The sequence below is a fragment of the Natrix helvetica genome (genome assembly GCF_964273705.1).
Source record: "Natrix helvetica genome assembly, chromosome: 1".
NCBI lineage: Eukaryota > Metazoa > Chordata > Lepidosauria > Squamata > Natricidae > Natrix > Natrix helvetica.
The window spans coordinates 240,945,979-240,961,503 of NC_138548.1; positions in this window are offsets into that span (position 1 = coordinate 240,945,979).

Genomic DNA, 15,525 nt, shown 5'->3' on the forward strand with positions numbered 1-15,525 from the left:
CTGTGATTTGTCATAATTGTGATGATTATGGCTTACAGCTCATGAAAACCCCAAATCCACAATCTCAGAAAATTAGAATATTACATGCAGTCAATAAAACAAGGATTGTACATAGAACAATATCAGACCTCTGAAAAGTATAAGCATGCATATGTACTCAGTACTTGGTTTGGGCCCCTTTTGCAGCAATTAATGCCTCAATGCGGTGTAGCATGGAAGCTATCAGCCTGTGGCACTGCTGAGGTGTTATGGAAGACCAGGATGCTTCAATAGCGGCCTTCAGCTCTTCTGCATTGTTCGGTCTCATGTCTCTCATCTGTCTCTTGGCAATGCTCCATAGATTCTCTATAGGGTTCACGTCAGGTGAGTTTGCTGGCCAATCAAGCACAGTAATCCCACGGTCATTGAACCAGGTTTTGGTGCTTTTGGCAGTGTGGGCAGGTGCCAAGTCCTGCTGGAAAATGAAGTCAGCATCCCCATAAAGCTCGTCTGCAGAAGGAAGCATGAAGTGATCCAAAATCTCCTGGTAGACTGCTGCGTTGACCCTGGACTTAATGAAGCACATTGGACCAACACTAGCAGATGACATGGCTCCCCAAATCAACACAGACTGTGGAAACTTCACACTGGACTTCAATCATCTTGCAGTGTGTGCCTCTCCATTCTTCCTCCATACTCTGGGTCCTTGGTTTCCAAATGAGATGCAAAAGTTGCTTTCATTAGAAGAGAGAACTTGGGACCACTGAGCAGCAGACCAGGTCTGTTTTTCTTTAGCCCAGGTAAGACGCTTCTGACATTGTTTGTTGTTGAGGAGTGGCTTGACAAGAGGAATACAACATTTGAAGCCCATGTCCAGGATCTGTATGTGTGTGATGGTTCTTGATGCACTGACTCCAGCCTCAGTCCACTCCTTGTGAAAGTCCCCAACACTTTTGAATGGCCTTTTCCTGACAATCCTCTCCAGGCTGCGGTCATCCCTGCTGCTTGTGCACCTTTTTCTTCCACACTTTTCCCTTACACATAACTTTCTATTAATGTGCTTTGATACAGCACTTTGGGAACATCCAACTTCTTTTGCAATTACTTTTTGAGGCTTTCCCTCCTTATGGAGGGTGTCAATGATAGTTTTCTGCACAACTGTCAGGTCAGCAGTCTTTCCCATGATTGTGAGTCCTACTGAACCAGACTGAGAGACCATTTAAAGGCTCAGGAACCCTTTGCAGGTGTTATGGCTTAATTAGCTGATTAGAGTGGGACACCTTGAGCCTAGAATATTGCACCTTTTCACAATATTGTGATTTTCTGAGATTGTGGATTTGGGGTTTTCATGAGCTGTAAGCCATAATCATCACAATTATGACAAATCACGGATTGAACTATCTTGCTTTGCATGTAATGAGTCTATCTCATATACTAGTTTCACCTTTTAAGTTGCATTACTGAAATAAATGAACTTTTGCACGATATTCTAATTTTTCGAGTTTCACCTGTATATGAGATTGAAGGAAACTTCTGAGGCTGTGCTTTTTCTGTCTTGGGTAATAATGGCTAGTTATCCTCAATCTGCAGAAATATGTAAAATCGCTACAATGAGCAGGGACTCATAGCAGAGAGGGAGGGAGGGAGAGAGGGGGGGGAGAGGCAGAGAGCGGGAGGGAGGGAGGGAGATGGGGGATAGAGAGGAAAGGAGAGGGAAGGAGAGAGGAGAGAGGGAGGGAGAGAGGAGAGGGGGGAGAGAGGGAGGGAGAGAGGAGAAAGGGAGGGAGAGGGGAGAGAGGAGAGAATGAGGGAGAGGGGACAGGGAGAGGGGGGAGAGAGAGGCCTTTAGAAGAGATAAGATATACATTCAATAAGATTAAGGGCATCATATTCTATGGAGCCGAACATCCTTGGAACAAGATTGCTATTGAAACAAAGAATGTGACGACCTTAATTCCATCTTTTATGGTTTCTTCCAAAAGACCAAGCTCACAGCTGTCAAAAGCTAGACTGGAACTATGATAATGATTTATATATGACAGATTTCACCCTTCAAAAGTTGATTTCTTACTTGCTTGCCCAAACACCATTCTTCCACTTTCCTCAGGTATTTTTCATTTATTTATTTGCATGGATAACTGTCCAGGAATAATATTGTTAGGATTTATTGAGCCATGGCATCCGAACTTTGTTTCTTGGAGTCAAATTTCTGGCATCGAAAGTTATTCCAGAAACGAAACCACAACCCTCTCTCGTTTAATTCCTGATTGCTTCATAATAGTCTGACAGTGATTCATTACTATCAAGCAAACAAAATGTTCAAAGTAGAAGGTCACAGTTGGCATTTTTCATACAGTTGCATAATATAAGCTTCATCCAAGGTTTGCCTCTATTCTGGGAAAAAATTGCTTCGCAATTAAATAACTTATTTATCAAGGACTGGACTCTTGTAGGCAGAGTTTGGGCATTCATTCTCTTGTTTAAAATGATGCAGTGGTTAATACAATAATACAATACGAGTTGGAAGGGACCTTGGAGGTCTTCTAGTCCAACCCCCTGCCTAGGCAGGAAACCCTATACCGTTTCAGGCAAATGGCTATCCAACATCTTCTTAAAGACTTCCAGTGTTGGGCCATTCACAACTTCTGGAGGCAAGCTGTTCCACTGATTAATTGTTCTAACTGTCAGGAAATTTCTCCTCAGTTCTAAGTTGCTTCTCTCCTTGATTAGTTTCCACCCATTGCTTCTTGTTCTACCCTCAGGTGCCTTGGAGAATAGTTTGACTCCCTCTTCTTTGTGACAACCCCTGAGATATTGGAACACTGCTATCATGTCTCCCCTAGCCTCTGTTACTACTATTGAGCAAGGTACCACCTATACTGTACCTGTGCATTTCGTTTTTGTTGCCTAAATGTAGAACCTTACTCTTCACCATTGAATTTCATTTTATTAGATAGTGCCCAATGTTCAAGTTTGTCAAGATCCTTCTGTATCTTAAGCCTATCTTCTGGAGTGTTGGCTATTCCTGCCAGCTTGGTGTCATCTGCAAATTTGATGAGTTCCCCATTTATTCCCTCATCCAAAGTATTGATAAAGATGTTGAAGAGTAATGGGCCTAAAACAGAGCCTTGGAGTACTCCACTGCATACTTCCCTCCATGTAGATGCAGTTCCATTGAGGACTACACATTGAGTGCGGTTGGTCAGCCAGTTACGAATCCATCTGGTGGTGATGCTGTCCAACCTACATTCTTCTACTTTATCTAGTAGTAGGTTACTTTATCTAGTAGTAGGTAACCTACTACTTATCACCTTATCAAATGCCTTACCGAAGTCCAAGTAAACTATATCGACGGCATTCCTCTCATCCACTAATTTTGTCACATCCAGAGGAATGCCGTTGATATAGTTTCCTTGGTTGCTGTATACAATTCCTGTGAAGAAAAGTTGCAGTGGTTAGGGGTTTTACAATTCAAAACATAGTATAGAAGCAGGGGTGGGCTTCAAAATTTTTAGCAAGGGGTTCTCTGCCCGGTTGCTGGGTGGGCCTGGCCATGGTAGATGTGGCCTAGTTGGCCTCCTGCACCATAGCAATGGGGGTTTGCGTTTTTGCCCTCCCCGTGGTCCAGAGGCTTCCCTTGAGCCTTTAGGAGAGCGAAAATGACCTCCCCATGCTCCAGAGGGCTTCCCGAACTTCCGGTAGACTGTTTCCCACCCTCCCCGAGCCTCCGTGTGTGCCCTGCACTTACATGCATCCAAAATGGGCTGCTTGGGGAGTCCTTGAAGGAGCGGGGTGGGGGGACAGGGCCAGCCAGGAATCGGATTTGGGGGTTCTCTGAACTGCACAGAACCTTAGCTAGAGATTCTCCTGAACCCCTGCAAACACCCAGCAGCCCAGCCCTATGGAGGGTGGGAAAGGACTTGACAGAGCAATGAATGAGAAGATGAATGGCAAGGAGTGAAACCAAGAGGAGAGTGATTTCTCTCCCCCCCCCCCCTTTCCTTAAAATAGCCCTAATGTTTTTTGTTGTTGTTGTTTTAAACAGTGCCCTCATGGGTCTGGAAAAATGCAGCCCATTCTGCCATCTTAAACCTCTCCCACTCGTCTCTTCTGCTGCCTGAACTAGGCTAGGATTCCGGTGAGTTTCCAGATTTACACAAAGGCCTGGATGTTTATTCTACTAAGCATTAGAGCAAAATAGAGCACCACATTCATTTAGCTCTTTGATGATTGCATGTTTTCATCGCTGTGACCTACTTTGCACTTCCCCGAAGCATTTGGTCGGCCTTTGCTGAAGTACTTGCTAGATGGACCAAAGCAATTACCGAAGGGATGAGAACAGCACACTGCTGCTGTGATCTTCTTGGATGAGCAGACAATTCTTTTATTGAATGGGATATGTGCCCGAGACTGCATTGTTCCTTTCCACCTGCAAGGCTTTTGACTACTGGGACAAATGGAGCGAGAAGGAAAAGGAGGAGGGTTTCCACATTATCCCTTATCTGGTCTCTTATTAGTAAGAGGGGGGGGGAGGAGAATGGGGGGAGGCGGAGGGTTGCCTCTGCTTTTAAAAGACTAGCCACTCTTCCCCCTCCCCAACCCTCTGTCTTCAAGTTATGGTTTAGGTAGAAGGAATATCATATATTTCTTTATAATGAATACCAATATTCACTGACAGCTGGGCTAAGCCCAGGGTCTACAGCCCACATTACAAGCAATTTTTATTTTGAATGGGATTTGCTGCTGCTTAATTCCTTGGTATTCTTTAGCACTCTGCATAAACTCAGGTGCAGCAAAGGTCCCTGCTAAATTCAAATATTCAATAATATGCTTTGATTTTTAACAGGATGGTCTTCATGTGAGGCCCAACAGCACTAGATGGAACACATCTTGAGTTCGGGAATCTATTTTGATGACAAATCACTGTATAAGTCTGCATTATTATTAATCTTCTCATTGTTCCTATCACTCATCTCCACCCTCTTATGACTGTATGACTATAACTTTGTTGCTTGTATCCTTCCGATTTATATTGTTATATAAATATTGTTATATTGTTTCCTGATTGTTTATTTGTACCCTATGACTATCATAAAGTTGTAGGAAGTTAGCACCACCTCTCTCCTAGAAAAAAATGAAATATCCTGGGAAATATTGAAAAGGCAGAATATTATATTTCCCTGGATCAGAAATGGAGAAACATGTTTTTATGCAGGAAACACTCATAATAGCCCCCACTTTCCTTAATGAGCCAGCCAGTCTATTCTACATAACAAAGAGTTCCCCCCTTCAGCTCCAATGTGATCAGATTAAGGCATGATAGCATTAGCCGTTTACCCATCTCACCACAGGGCACCTGGGAAGAAGCAATGTTCAACCAAACCTGGACTCAAAGCACAACCTAAAGAGTTGCCCCTGCATGGCCCCATGGGAGTCTGACAACCAATCAGAATACATTTTCTTACACAGGAACAGGAAACAGAGAGGTGGGGCCGAACAGAGAGTATAAATCCAGGAACTTTCTGCCTTTCTTTCTCTTTTCTTCTCTACCCAACATCTGGAAGCATGTCACCCCACCCGTCCCTTTCTGTTCAGGACCTTAAGCCATGTGGTCCTGACCACCATTAAACCATCTTTTCAAGCAACCTCCATGTTTCCAGTGTCTTTTTCACCACTTGGAACTGAACCCAGATGGACATTTCTTCCAACAAAGTGCTGTACCTTATGATTCTTGACGAATGTACCTTGTCTTTTTATGTACCCTGAGAGCATATGCACCAAAGACAAATTCCTTGTGTGTCCAATCACATTTGGCCAATAAAGAATTCTATATTTATTTATTAATGGATAAAATTATGGAGTGGCCCATTTCACTACCATGACTCTGGACAATTTACAGAGTCAGAATAGCCTGGCTGAAAGTGTTGCTCCCCTACTCACCCACCACATTTTTGAGGAGCTCACAGGGCTTTCTGGAACTGGTATATTATCTACAGCCTTGCAAAGTGTTTCCCAGGGTTTTTCTTGGTGGGATGAGAGTAGGTGGGATCAGTGTTAGTTACACCTGGCTACATCTCCTCCCCCCCCTATTTCCTAGTTTGGTTTCTCCCCCCTCCCCTTTAACAATTAGAGGCCACCTGCAACACAGGCCTTTCCCTTATATACCCTGCAAAGCCTATGCAGATGGAGAGGGTTTTAGTTTTACATTAATAAAGTCTGGCATCTCTACTCACCTTAATTCTGTCAGATTTTGCAGACAGCCAAGGCAAAGAGGCTTGAGAGGTCCTTTTGGTACAGCTAATCCTCCAAATAGGAGCACGGTGTTTCCCAGAAGCCTGGGCCTCGTCTCCTACCACCCAGTGCCTCCTGTTGCCTTCTTCTCTCCTTTAATGCTCTGCTTCCTAGCTGGAAAGAGCCCGTCCTCTGTCCAGCACTGGCTCTGGGAAACCACAAGAGCTGTTTAGGAATACACTGATAGGAAATCGGCACATTCAGCCAGCCTGCTCAGAGGTCAATTCCTGGCAGGGGAAAAGCAAGTGAGGACTGGCCAGGAGGTTTTGGGTCCTTCTAAGAACAGAGAGCTGAAGGCGGAGGTTGGGGGTCATCCAAATAAAGGGGTCCCCAATGCCAGAGTCCAGAGAAACCGAGTCATGTCGGATTTCTTGGTTTGGAAACAAAATAGTACTTGACTCAAGCTAGCAACACTTCTCGTTAGATTAGAAAATAGGAGTTAATATTCACTTGATTGTTCTTAGCTGCAGAATGTGTAGGTCACCAAGGGATCTAAATTTCCTGGGCATGTTATATTATTAATACGCTGAAAGTGCTAACAGTGTTAAAGAAAATAAAGAAAATAAAGTACAATTAATTTAAAACCGTGGAAATACAACATGCGTTATTTCAGAATAGAAAACACAATGGAAGTGTGTGTGTGTGTGTGTGTGTGTGTGTGTGTGTGTGAGAGAGAGAGAGAGAGAGAGAGAGAGAGAGAGAGAGAGAGAGAGAGAGAGAGAGAGAGAGAGAGAGATCCTTCATATTGATGGACAAAGAATATTCAATCTGTTTCCTCTTTTGCTGTCCAGGAACTGCTATTGAATTCCAGGCTGGTAATTTTGGCTACAAGCAATGATAAAATGTGGCATTTTTGAAAATGAATACATAGAAATCCAGAGAGAGGGATTGCCTTGAAACTGTTCTGTTCTGCACAGAGCCTTTTCTCTGCAAAAGAGAAAACAAAGAATCAAGTAGGGCACATAGTTTGGTGAATAATCCTGCAAAAAATCTCTACTTAAGCATATTGATGCAGTGAAAGAAATGCTGCCCAAATTGTATTCAGAAAACACAAACCCTCTAGATGTTAGGGGTACCAGCTTGCTGTTAACAATCTATAGACATAACGCAATACAACTTGGCTGAGAAAGGTGTTTGGCGAACAGGCATTTCAACAGTCTAAAGAAGAAGAAAAAAGTGAGCAAATGCCATTCCACATATCCCTCAATGAAGATTAAGGTTTCCCATTATGTTGAATAAGGTTTCCTTGTTTCTTATTTCTAAACTGATAATGGACCCAGCTAATCTGTCACCGTCTTTACAGAGCCAGCAACGAGGATGAAGTGACTGTATATGTATGCCAGAGAGTCAATGTGTGCTTAACATTGTTGGCCAAGATCTAATTACTCTGCTTGTCACTTTGTGAGGCATTTGGAAATGCTTCCATTAACTTCGGTCGGATCATGTATACAAGGACAAAGTCTGAAAGGCAGGGGCTTAAAAGCATGATAAAGAAGACAGCAGATGTGCTCAGTCTTAGGACTGTGCAAATCCTTAGAAAGTAGCACATTACAAATTGTGGGGGTCCATAGAAAACATCCCTCTTCAAATCATTAAAGCAGCTGCATCCTCCCCCCCCCCCCATTCATACTGCGCTCTGTAAGCTGCTCTCATTATCTCCCAAAGTGTAGGTATGCCTAGTCACTCTGCTTTGTTGGGGAAAATGCTAAGTGAAGCAGCTGGTGGAGATAACTGGGAAAAACTCCATGCCGGTCTGAAAAGATGCGGCTGCTTTAACATTGAGAAGAAAGGCACTTTGTACAGATTATTTAAATAATATCCTGCCTTTATTTTATTTTTTATAAACAACTCAAGGTGGCAAATGTACACCTTAGAGATAAAAACTTATCCCAGTGGCAGGAAACATGTCACTTATAGGTTGCATATATTCCTCCCAGCACATCTTTTCCTGTTCTGAGAGCATTCCCTGCCCCCACTGAAAATTGGCAGCAGTACTCTATGCCACACTGACATTTTGCCTGCTTTTTTTAATCCTTTAAAGGTTAAATCATCCCAAAGCTTGATGCATCTATTTGGATCCTTTAACCCCATCAAAACCTTTAAAAAAATGACTAAGCATTACTTCCATTCATCCCTGGTGATGTCACCATCTCAATGGACTTTTTCTCTGCAGCTTTCAAGAGCCAGATTGTTACTAGTGAAGATTTTCACTAAAGTCCACTAGAAAGAAAGAAAGAAAAAATACCACCTGCCCGTATTTGACCTATCTCAATTAATTGAGAGAAGATTCCTGATTGAATTATCTTCTGAAGGGTTTTGAATTTACTGGACAAGAATTATCTCACATGGTGGCTGTGTTCCGCCAGATGCCTAATGAGATCAGGCAAAGACCCAACTGGAGGAAACCTTTAGCTCTTTGTGACTTGTCATGAGAGCTTATGCACCAAAGACAAATTCTTTGTGTGTCCAATCACACTTGGCCAATAAAGAATTCTATTCTATTCTATTCTATTCTACTCCACGCCACTCCACTCCACTCCATTCTATTCTTCCATTCCATTCCACTCCATTCCATTCCATTCCACTCCACGCCACTCCACTCCATTCCATTATTCTATTCTATTCTATTCTATTCGATTCTATTCTATTCTATTCTATTCTATTATTATTCTATTCCATTCCATTCCATTCCACTCCACGCCACTCCACTCCACTCCATTATTCTATTCCAGCGATGGCGAACCTTTTTTGGCTCGCGTGCCATAAGTGGGGGGAGTGCAGGGGGTCGTGTGCAGGCGTGCCGCACCCATAATGCAATGTGCACACACACCCAGTGTGCATGCGCGCAATACAGGCACGACCCCCCCATTTTTGCATGCTTTTTTCGCCCTCCCCAGGCTCCAGAGGCTTTATAGGAGCATGGGGAGGGCGAAAACAGCTTCCCCCGCCCCCCGCCGGAAGCCCTCTGAAGGCTTCAAGCACCTTCAAGAGGTTTCCCTGAAGCCTCCAAAGCAGTCAAAACGACCCTCCGGGCAAACCGGAAGTCACTTCCGGTTTGCTTGGAGGGTTGTTTTAAGTGCTCCGAAGGCTTCAGGGACCTTCAAGAGGCTTCCCTGAAGCCTTCGGAGCGCTCAAAACAACCCTCCGAGTTTGCTCGGAGGGTCATTTTAAGTGCTTCGAAAGTTTCAGGGACCTTCAATAGGCTTCCCTGAAACCTCCAGAGCAGTCAAAACGACCCTCCGAGCAAACAGGAAGTCCATTCCCGAACTTCCGGTTTGCCCGTATGGCCGGTTTTCCGTGCTCCGGAGGCTTCAGGGAAGCTCATGAAGCCTCCAGAGGGCCTCCAGGGGGGACGAGGGAGGCTCTTTTCGCCCTCCCCAGGCTCCTATAAAGTCTCTGGCTTTAAAAAATGGCTTTTAAAAAGGGTGAACTCAGCTGACAGGGCAGCGCCTCGCGTGCCCTGACAAATGGCTCTGCGTGCCACAGGTGGATATAGGTGCCATAGGTTCGCCATCACTGTTCTGTTCTGTTCTGTTCTATTCTATTCTATTCTATTCTATTCTATTCTATTCTATTCCACTCCACTCCACTCCACTCCACTCCATTCTATTATTCCATTCCATTCCACGCCACGCCACTCCACTCCATTCCATTCCATTATTCTATTCTATTCCATTCCATTCCACTCCACTCCATTCTATTCTTCCATTCCATTCCATTCCACTCCACGCCACTCCATTCCATTATTCTATTCTATTCTATTCTATTCTATTACATTCCATTCCATTCCACTCCACGCCACTCCATTCCATTATTCTGTTCTATTCTATTCTATTACATTCCATTCCATTCCATTCTATTCTATTCTTCCATTCCATTACATTCCACGCCACTCCACTCCACTCCATTCCAATATTCTATTCTGTTCTATTCTATTCCATTCCATTCCATTCCACTCCTCCATTCTATTATTCCATTCCACTCCACTCCACTCCACGCCATGCCACTCCACTCCATTCCATTATTCTATTCTATTCCATTCCATTCCATTCCACTCCACTCCATTCTATTCTTCCATCCCATTCCATTCCACTCCACGCCACTCCACTCCACTCCATTCCATTATTCTATTCTATTCTATTCCATTCCATTCCACTCCATTCTATTATTTTATTCCATTCCATTCTACTCTACTCTACTCTACTCTACTCTACTCTACTCTACTCTACCCTACCCTACCCTACCCTATAGTATAAACTCATCCATTTAGTTAATTTTAAAAAATGTTCCTCTGCAAGTCCTGAGACAGCCAACTGGTTTAAGAGGGTTCACAGAGAAGGCTGTGGGGAATGAGCTGCAACAGACAAAACATCAGGAAAATCAAGCATCAACAGCCAGGAAGTTGCCCCTGCTATCTCCTTCTCCAGCACTTGCCACCAGAGGTGGGTGCCTCCTGTTGTCATCTGTAAGGATGCCAAATTCAAATTCCTGAATGAAAGAGCTGGGGAAATTCAAATCACCACATCAACTTTGAGTTACTAACATTCCCTCTTCTATCTCCCCCCAATCCCGTAAACACCCTACCTGATATGCAGGCATTACATGGCAGGCTACAATTCAAACTGACAGTGGTCACTTATAAAGGTCCTGAATCAGAGATGGGTGGCTCCCAGTTCGGCCTGGATTGGGCAAACCGGTAGTAGTGGTGGCGGGAGGCTCCGCCTACCTGCCCGGATGTTTCTGCACATGCGCAGAAGTGTCTTAGGTGCGCATGAGCATGCCCGAACCGGTAGTAAAAAAATTGGCAGCCCACCACTGTCCTGAATATTTGTGGGGCTACCTTCTCTGCCCATCGCTTGGAATCTGGAGGAGAAGATTTCTTCCAGGTCCCATTCTTAGGAATCTCATCTGCAAGAACTCTGGGATAAGCTTCCTTAACCATTGCTCCCCTTCTCTCTGGAACAGCACTCTCCAATGACCCAGATGTCCCTGAATACAGGTAGTCCTTGACTTACGACTGCAATTGAGACCAGAATTTATATTGTTAAGTGAGAAATTTATTGTAGTTTGCCCCATTTTACATCTTTTCTTGCCACCGTTGTTAAGTGAATCAATACAATAATAATACAATACAATACAATAGTAGAGTTGGAAGGGACCTTGGAGGTCTTCTAGTCCAACCCCCTGCCTAGGCAGGAAACCCTATACCGTTTCAGACAAATAGCTATCCAACATCTTCTTAAAGACTTCCAGTGTTGGGGCATTCACAACTTCTGGAGGCAAGCTGTTCCACTGATTAATTGTTCTCACTGTCAGGAAATTTCTCCTCAGTTCTAAGTTGCTTCTCTCCTTGATTAGTTTCCACCCATTGCTTCTTGTTCTACCCTCAGGTGCTTTGGAGAATAGTTTAACTCCCTCTTCTTTGTGGCAACCTCTGAGATATTGGAATAATGCTATCATGTCTCCCCTAGTCCTTCTTTCTCTTAAGCTAAACATACCCAGTTCCTGCAACCGTTCTTCATATGTTTTAGTCTCCAGTCCCCTAATCATCTTTGTTGCTCTTCTCTGCACTCTTTCTAGAGTCTCCACATCTTTTTTACATCGTGGCGACCAGAACTGAATGCAGTATTCCAAGTGTGGCCTTACCAAGGCATTATAAAGTGGTATTAACACTTCACGTGATCTTGATTCTATCCCTCTGTTGATGCAGCCTAGAACTGTGTTGGCTTTTTTGGCAGCTGCTGCACACTGCTGGCTCATATTTAAATGGTTGTCCACTAGGACTCCAAGATCCCTTTCACAGTTACTACTACTGAGTAAGGTATCACCTATACTGTACCTGTGCATTCCGTTTTTGTTGCCTAAATGTAGAACCTTACTCTTCACCATTGAATTTCATTTTATTAGATAGTGCCCAATGTTCAAGTTTGTCAAGATCCTTCTGTATCTTAAGCCTATCTTCTGGAGTGTTGGCTATTCCTGCCAGCTTGGTCTCATCTGCAAATTTGATGAGTTCCCCATTTATTCCCTCATCCAAATCATTGATGAAGATGTTGAAGAGTACTGGGCCCAAAACAGAGCCTTGGGGTACTCCACTGCATACTTCCCTCCATGTAGATGCAGTTCCATTGAGAACTACACGTTGAGTGCGGTTGGTCAGCCAGTTACCAATCCATCTGGTGGTGATGCTGTCTAACCCACATTCATTGCAGTTGTTAAATTAGTATCATGGCTTTTAAGTGAATCTGGATTCCCCCATTAACTTTGCTTGTCAGAATGTTGCAAAAGATGATCACATGACCCTGGGGACACTGAGACCGTTATGAATATGAGTCAGTTGCCATGCATCTGAATTTTGATTTTGTGACCATGGGAATGCTGCAAAAATTGTCACTTTTTTCAGTGCCATTGTAACTTTGAACAGTCACTAAATGAACTGTTTGTAAATCGAGAACTACCTGTACCCTTTGTATACATTCAAAATAAATAACAGTTCTTTTCTACCATAAAAAGTTTTTAAAAATAGCCTCCACTGACATTTTGGCTTTGATCGGAGTGTTTTTGTAACTTCCGGAGCAGGAAGTTCCACAGGTTTTCTGGATGTACTCATCCTCCTCAGCTACTGCTTGATTTAGCCATGGCTTGTCAAATAGGTCAGATAAATCACAATTCGCTGAGTTCACAAAAGATGTTATGCCATGACCCCCAAACCTCATTATGACATAGAGTGGAGGTGGGATTGATAGCCCCTTTATGACTTGGGGACTTCAACTCCCAGAATTAGGGCATGACAGGGCTCAGGAATTCTGGGAGTTGTAGTCCACAAATCATAAGGGGCCATCATTCCCCATCCTCTGACATAGAGTGATGTGCGAACCATCTTGATTTAAAAAATAAAACAAAATTAATACTTGGATTGAAAACCGCAGATTTCTTCCCACTGTCACTCCTTGAAGAAGATTCATTGACTGAGCTCCAGATGTATAGGGTGAGAAGGCACAACTGAAACAAGGAGTGGATCCAACACCAGCTACTCCAATCAGGGACTGCAAGTGAAAAATTAGGAGTCAGACATCCATTCTGAAAAGGAACATGCTGATGATGTCAGGCCTGCAGCCACCTTTTCATTTGGATCTTTGGCCTGCCACACTTTCTATTATTCTACTATGCATTTTATACTGTGGGAAAATGGGAAGGGGGATTGTACGGAGTTAGATGATATGTAGCCATAACAAAATCCTTTCTAGAAAGCCAAGGTCATCCTTTGTCTTTGCACTTCTGTACCTGACTGGAACTGGATGGGTGGAACTGCCAGCCAGCATGGCAGTGGGTGATTGGACCATGTGATGGACTTGTGGGTGTGGGGGCAAGATCTTGAACTTTCAACTGGGTGGGGAAAACCCGGAAGCTTTCAGATTCGGGTTTTCCCAGATGTGCCAACATGGCTCTCTTAATAAATTGGAACTTTGTGGAATGCTTTGCCTCGGACTCTGATTTAATTTTGGATGCTATTTGGAACCCTGGCAGATGTTGATGATGAACCTTCTAGGATGTAGAGATACTGTGAGGCTCCTGTTGACACTTCCAAAGGCTCCTTCCTTTGCCCAACATACACGCAGGCACAGAAATCATTAGGAAGAGGATGATGATGTCATCTCATTCTGTGGTTTTCCAAATCCACTGGCTTCCACAGCCCCTTTGCCTCCGCCAAGCGATCTTCAAGCCCTTGCTCAGGTTCTTCTACTTTACCAAGGAAGCAGAGGAGGCAGAAGACTCTCTGCTTCCTCCCCTCTTTTTTTTCTCCCACTGACAGGTGGCAGGCCGCCTTCCAAACAACCCTGCAGGACCACAGTAAGCGCTGCTTCCAGCTCCTGTATCTGAGGAACAAGTGAAGCATTAGAATGATGGATGGAGCCATCTGTCAGGTGGCCTGGAGATTCAGGCTCTGACACCTTCACAGCTGTGGGCAGATGGCAGCACTGCTTTCAGCCAGATTGCATTTGCCTTTGCAGACGCTGTTCGCCAAGGACCCTTTGCGGTAGCAAAATAGCTGAATTGCAAGATGCTTCTGTTTCCACCCCTTTGGATGACAACTGAGCATCTTATCTGCCAGCAGCAACAAGCTTTGGTTGTGTTCAAAGAAACACCAGCTGCAATGGCTGGGGTAGCTCTGGGCTACTGCGCCAATTAACTCAGCAAAAGGGGCTTGTAAAAGTCTGCTGGCCTGCCTTAGGCAGCCCTGCTATTGTAAGTCTGAGAAATTCAGTAGGTCACGCAGGGGTGTCAAACTGGCAGCTTGTAGGCCGGGTGCGTCACATGCAGGCCACGCCCACCCCAGCTCCACGAATGGGGGAAACGTTGCGAAACATCACATGACAACAACATGACATGGCGAGTTTGACACCCGTGCGGTAGGGTAAGGAACTTTGGCCTAGCGTCAAAGTTCAATGTCAGAAATGCAGCACAGTTGCGCAAAGATCTAACAAGATGGCAACACAGGTTGGATTTAAGAAGGGAGTGGGCGATGGAGCCAAAACGGCAGATCACAACCAAAGCAAAGGTGGAGAAGAGCTACTACTTGGGATGAAGTCAGGATGCCGGATGAGACCCGTGGAACTTTGCTGGAAGCAAAATCAGAGTTGCGTGTCAAAACTAAAAGGACTTAATCAAAAAGGGAGGGAGGGAGATTTTGATAACCAGCAGGATAGAATTGAATCGAGGAGATCTTGTGGATGCAGACATAGGCCAAGGATAATGGACGCCAGGATTGATCCTGGGCCAGGTAACCCGGGGCTGAACTTGAGTCAGAAATAACTGGCTGGTCATCTTAAGCTTTTGCTGACAAGATAGACGGCACATTTCTCAGGGATCTGCAGACCGATTTCTGCCACATCTCTGTGTAAGCAATACAACCAAATCCTCTTTCCTGTCAGCTTCAGGGTGAGTTATTCAATCCGGCCAACCACCATGCTGGCCACTACAGCGTCGACTGCTGGAGGCCAAATCTGACTGTCTGCAGGGCTGCAGGTGGCACAACGGATCTGGCAGGGAAGATTTAAAGCTCCTCATAAGCCTGTGTTTTAACCCCGGCCTTGGCGCCGCCTACAAAACAAGGGAGCAGATGGTTGGCTTCCGCAAGCTATACACCCACCCAATACACAAAGTCCTCTCTACACCCATCTGCTGGGACCATAGGGAGCTGGGGATTCAGCATCTGTTCCCCAGGGAGGTGTGAAAGTGACAGCAGCAATCACA